The sequence below is a fragment of the Poecilia mexicana genome, unplaced genomic scaffold (assembly GCF_051168715.1).
Source record: "Poecilia mexicana isolate PSO_F unplaced genomic scaffold, ASM5116871v1 scaffold_6, whole genome shotgun sequence".
NCBI classification, from domain to species: Eukaryota; Metazoa; Chordata; class Actinopteri; order Cyprinodontiformes; family Poeciliidae; genus Poecilia; species Poecilia mexicana.
The window spans coordinates 12,952,721-12,959,021 of NW_028263375.1; the positions used below are offsets into that span (position 1 = coordinate 12,952,721).

The following is a 6,301-nucleotide window of genomic DNA, read 5'->3' on the forward strand; positions in this document are numbered from 1 at the left end:
GTGTTGGCTCAACTTAATTTATTAAGGTTATTCCAATTTAAAGCAAATGTGTTGGTTCAACTTAATTTATTAAGGTTATTCCAATTTAAAGCAAATGTGTTGGTTCAACTTAATTTATTAAGGTTATTCCAATTTAAAGCAAATGTGTTGGTTCAACTTAATTTTTGTGGTTGATTCAACTTATTTACTTTAGTTGGACCCAATGTAATTTAATAGAGCCAGCCTAACTAATTTTACACTGATAACTTCACACTACTTAATTACGTTGATCCAACTCATGAAAATTAAGTTAGCTGAACAAACATGCTTCATGCTGAAAGAAAGCTATATAATCGTGTGGAAAATCTTTCCATGATTGAATTATGTTAATTCAAAGACATTTTCTTAAGTGCTATTAAATGAAGTGTTTTAAGACCACACTGAAAGAAGAAAGAACACTCAACAATGAGAAAAAGTACAACATGAACTGTATTTTCAAAATTGTTATCCATTTTCTTTTTACACAGCACAAAAAACAGCTGAGTTGAAAGTTGAAATAAACAACAAAAGGTCAGTTTTGTTATTCCAGAAAAAAACTGGGCTGTGTTTAGCATAGATCAAATTCTTAACAACATAAAAAGTGTCAGTAAATTCGCTCAACTTTGCGAAATGTAACAGTTAAAATTTAGTTTTCCATTGCGGTCTTTAGAAAAACATGTAAAGATAGATTGCTCAAGTTGTTCATCACTTCCACCCCGTCCAGGAGAATCCCAACATCCTCAATGGCATCACCAGGCTCTGCACTCTCCGGTCGAATAACAGATTCCACAGACGGTCTCGGCCATTTGTGCACCTTGATGATGGAAACAAGGGTGGGGATTTGGGGAGGAGAGATTTCACATCTCATTAAATAAAAAAATAACTTTACACTTGTTTGGCTGACTCACCAACAGCTAAGGTCCATCAAAGACCTGTCTGTGTTAATTGTGAGTCCAGTGGTAAGATTTCCCATTTAGAAAAGGTACCATATTTTCTACATTTTCACAAAAATCGTCTTATAATCCGGTGCACCTTGTGGTGCGGAAAATACGGTATATTGTCTCATATGGAAAAACATGAAGAGAAGGGATGAATCCCAAATAGGCCCCATATTCCATGGCCTGTTCTCCTCAATTGAAATGACAGTCTGAGGATCCACCACACAGACTGTCATTCCAAACTAGTCCTACTTATGTGCAAACAAAGCCCTGACTCTGTACACAAACCAGACATCTTATACATGAAGAACCTGTCTTATTTCCTGGATGGAGGAAATGTCATGACTATGTGTGGTAGTTATTTCCAAATAGATCAGTACTAACATCTTAGGTAAAGTTAGTTCATATTTTTGTCTGCGTATGAAACAATGCTGTTAGAAAATAAGGCTAAATAAAACAGGCCAAAGATCTTTTTGTGGAGTTTAACTCACCTAAAAATCCTCATTTTAAACCCACTTAACAATAACTGTAATTATATCAATCTTACTAATGATTATCCTTTTCTGTGGGAGAAATCTAAAAGCATCTCAAAAGTCAAATTAAAATTGAATGTACCCAAGTGAAAAAAAAGAAGAGTTTTAATGATCATCTCTTACTTTAAATTTATTGGTAATTCACAGGAAGTCCAATTAACTCCAACTATCATCACCTCTTTTGTAGACACAAAGATAAATTAATATACCATGTACTCTTTCTCCAGCTTCTCTGGATCTTCATTCAGGTACACAGACAGACCTTTTAGGATCCACCCTCGTCTGACTTCAGCAGTGTTTTCCTAAATATGCAGATCAGAAAACAATGAGAACAACCGCAAAAATCCAGCAGTATACTATAGGGTCACATACTTGAAAACTTAGCTAAATTCAAAGGAAGTCACAACGAAAGTGATCAGTGGCTTGCAGTCTATTTGAAAGATCTTTAAAATTGTTATTCTCCTTTCATTATGCCATGACTAAAATTAAGTTTAACATTTTATTTAAACTTCTAACTGAAGCTGTCACCTAAGAAATATTTATGTCTGAAACAAGGGTACAGTATAGGGGGATATACTGTGAAAAATCTATTTCCTCTGCCTTCTCCCAGTGCTAGAAACAACCAGTCAGTGGCAGGAGAGTTTTAGTGCTGTCAATCCCAATCTCATGTTGCTGCTCATCCTTCTTCCCCCTTGCTCTGTACTATTCTGTAGCTAGCACAGGGCTGATAGCAGCTCATATCTACTAGACAGAGAGAGACAACACTCCTTACAGTTCCACATCCCCACGCAAATAAAGACAAATAAAACTGACTTGCCAAATACAAGTTTAGCTGAACCCTTATGATCGCTCTAACACTAGATTCAGTCATTTTAGATCTGGCAAAACTTATCATTAGCCACTGCAATCTAAAACTTGATGGCCGATGACCCCCTTCACCAGTGCTTATGTAGGTGGATAACAGACGGGTGATGTTCTGAAAGAGATCAGATTTTCAAACATTAAAATATGTAATTCACCCTGAGCAGAGTTTTATCTGAACATTCAAACTTTTAGTACAAGTCTCTTGAATGGATCATGAATCAATCAATCAAATTTTATTTGTACAGCACATTTCAGCAGAAAGGCATTTCAAAGTGCTTTACATAATTAACAACAGAAACACAGAGTCATGCAACATTTAATAAACAGTGAAACAGATAAAAAGTAAAGTCAAAAACATTAAAAACATTGGAGACATTAAAACCGCACTAAGCCTAATTTAGCTATAAGCAACTCTAAACAGGTGGGTTTTAAGTTGAGATTTAAAGGCACCCAGTGTTTCAGCTGTTCTGAAACTGAATATAACCACAAGCATGTATGTGCAGAACAGTGGTGAATTGAACATGGTAGAAAGCAATGAAAATATAAAACATAAAAATCAAAACAAAAACCTCAACATTTCAAAATTAAACCGATAAACTTAAAAATTGTTTTTGAACTACAATTATTTATGGAAAAACAAGTACAATAACAAAATACATCTTTAGAGCAGAGGAATATATGTATTTAAAAAATAAGAAAGCTCAAGTCTGTTCATGGACTACGGTAATAGGAATAATGGACAATCCTCTGAGTGTTTCAGCCAGAAAAAAATACTAGAAATCCATAGTTAGCAGGTGGACATTTATGTGGACATTGCAAGCACATTTAAAGCTCTAACAGCAAAGGTTTCCGCAGGTTCCTCTGACTCAAATTTAATACTTTTTATTATTAATAAATGAAGAATCTGTATTACGATAGAAAGCCACAAAAGTGTGTGTGTATCCAATGTCCACTCTGCATTTACCTACATAATAACAGTACTGAAATTAAATAATAATAAAAAAACATTTAAATAGACTTATGTTTGGCCCCATTGTTTACAATCCACTAAACCTCAGACTTCAGAGTTTGTATGGCACCAGATGCTGAATTTACATCAGTCCAACTTTTTTCCAGGGAGCTTTAACAACCTCAGGAGGAGCAAAACTGTGACATTTATGGGGTCCGTTTTTTGTCTTGACAGCAGCTTTGTGATCCTTACACTGCTTCATGTGATGTTAGCATGATTTGAGTACATCAATTACAAGAAACGTGACCGAACATAGAAAAAAATGTTTTTTTTTTAAGTCTGATGATTTTAATTTGCATCTTTTTATTTCGATTTTTATTTTGATTTAGACGGATGAAAATAGACTGAATCTTACCTTTTTCAAATTAAGCAGATCCAAATCAGGAATCTTCCCGCTTCTCTTGAAAGAACAGTTTGAAGTTTTCCCAGACACAAGATCTCGCGTGATCTTCCGTAATTTCGCTAGCATCTCGCGTGATCTTCCATAATTTCGCTAGCATCTCGCGTGATCTTTCGTAATCTCGCCAGTGTCTCGCGTGATCTCCGGGTCTCGCTAGACCCTCTTCGGCGGGAGATTAGTCTGACTAAATTGAATCACGTTGTCTCAACTCGAATACATTTTATTAACGCTAGGTTGTTGAATTTTATGTTTATTTGACGTGATTTTGTCATATTTGCATTTGAAACATAAAATAATTCTGTTAAACATGTTATTTTTTATAAATGCAATAACCACTTCAATTCAGTTGTGCTTTGACACAAGCATGGAGCAAGCAGGAAATGGTGCAAATGTTAGAAAAACGCTGATTAATTACCAGCTAACCATCACTTCATGTGATGTTAACACATGTTAGCCACTGACATGAGTACATCATTTACATAGTGTGAAGGTATCACTGTTAAATAAGTTGGTTTCAACTAAATTTGCATTCATCTTAATCAGGTAAAGTCAATTATTTGGTCCAAAACATTGCAAATTAGTTGGTCTGGTTCTATTAAATTACATTGGGTCCAACTAAAGTAAATAAGTTGAATCGGGATCTGCCGTGATCTCGCTCGTCGCCTCCAGCACAAGATCAGTCTGACTATAATGAATCGTGTTATCTCAACATGATTCAATTTCATAAACGTTAAGTTGATGAATTTCTTGTTTGTTCAACATGATTTTATCACGTTTTTGTTTAAAACATGAAATTATTGTGTTAAAAGTACATGATATTTTTTTATTAATCTAATAACCCCCTAAGTTCATTTTTTTGAGTGAAGCAACACATGTACAAGAACCATGTGACAGCGCTCTTTTCTGTATCAACCTCTTAAAACACAACCAGCAGCTGTTGTGTCTCTCTTTTTTCTTTTTTTTTTTTTTTGGTAAAAAATAGAGAAACTGTTGGTAGAACTGACCCCATTCAGTTCTTGCCACAGTCCCTTGTGGTTTGTGTTCTCTAGTTAGCTGCCCTGGATTGGGAATCACATAAATCATCCCTAAAAATACCCCCAAAAAACTCTGCTTTTGTTAGCACTTTGCTGTTGATCAGCACAAACGCAGAAGAGTAAAAACTAACAAAACTCTTCCTCTTTTCAAATATTAATTTGTGCTTCAATAGTGGCATTCTCCACTACCGAGAGACCATTTTAATGCAAGTCAGATGATGATGGAGCCTCTCAGTTGAAGCATTTGGACTTTAAATGAGCTATTAGATCAATAGCATGAGAGAAGCAGCAGGAGAAGCAGAGAAATCAGCATGGCTACTTACATATGCACTCCATCTGTTCACTGTATATACGGTGACATCTTAAAAATGCAGAAACAAACTCTTCTGGGCTGCACAGGCACAACACCTGGCATTTACTTGACAAATTGAAGACTTATTTGTGTGTGAGTGTCAGTAGCAGCATCTTCTTTGTCCGTCAGCAGCCTCAAGCAAACAGCAGCATGAATGCAGAGATGCAGTAGCTCAGGGATGACCTGGCCTCCTCCAACTAAAAGCTTTATCAAAAAGCAACGTTTTAGGCCTCGTCTTAAAAGCTGGCATCATTATTTTATAAAAATGTACCAGTCATAAATGTGTACATAGAAAATGAGCGTGTGTGCATGTTTGTGTAATTTCGATCAAAGAGGGAGAAGTAATTTGTAATGCTTAAATAATGACTGAAATTATCTTTTGTGGGCTGCCATGCGCCGCATCACCTCTTTGTCTTCTCACACTGACCAGATCCGTTGCTGTGATATAACAGGCCCTACATGTTGGACAGTTTTGTGTCCACACACTTGGACAATGAAAAGCACCGCATGAACCCTTTGATCAGCTCTAATGAAATCAGCCTTCCCCTCAATTCAACATCCATTGAGTCCCACTGAAGCAAGAACAACAACGCAGCTTGAATCAGACAACAGCACACAGCTGCACTGTTGTCAGTCAAAAGGTCACAAAAGTAGATCCTTTCAAAAGTAATTAAATTTTACATTTTACTAATGGTTTGTTTAGCATACATGCAAGTGGTAAAATAGACATTGACAAACAGACACACACCCACAAATAGAATCATATATTTGTCATATCTGCTGTGAGGAGGAGGCACAGCAGGAAAAAAGATGAGAAACATGAGTCACCACAATGTGATACTGACACAGTCGTGTCACAGACAGCGTGCCAGCAGAACTACGGGTGTCTCCAACTCCTCGGGATGGGTGCCATTACTGCCCTCAAAGATAAGAGCGATGCAGTTGTTCTAAATGTTCGACTTTAGACTTGAAGGATAGCATTTTTGCGAAAACAACAGAACATCAAACTTATTTTTGTGTTTTGCCTGAAAGCCCGTTTTCAGGCTGAAGCAGACATAAAGGCTGTACCGACTCCGACCTTGTCTGACCCCGAACGAAGTGCTGCCCCGCCGCAGCTTTACAGTAATCGCACAGAGTCTATTAAACAAACAGA

The 6,301-nt window shown here is 36.5% G+C and overlaps 1 long non-coding RNA gene across 1 annotated transcript; it reads right to left on the bottom strand.

Annotated features, from left to right (window-relative positions):
• Positions 1-450: 450 nt before the first annotated feature.
• Positions 451-2,321, bottom strand: LOC148158664 (uncharacterized). The gene is made up of 2 exons (XR_015763044.1): positions 1,699-2,321; positions 451-832 (listed from the first exon to the last, which is right to left on the bottom strand). It is a non-coding gene; the product is annotated as an uncharacterized LOC148158664 (long non-coding RNA).
• Between the last annotated feature and the right edge of the window lie 3,980 nt (positions 2,322-6,301).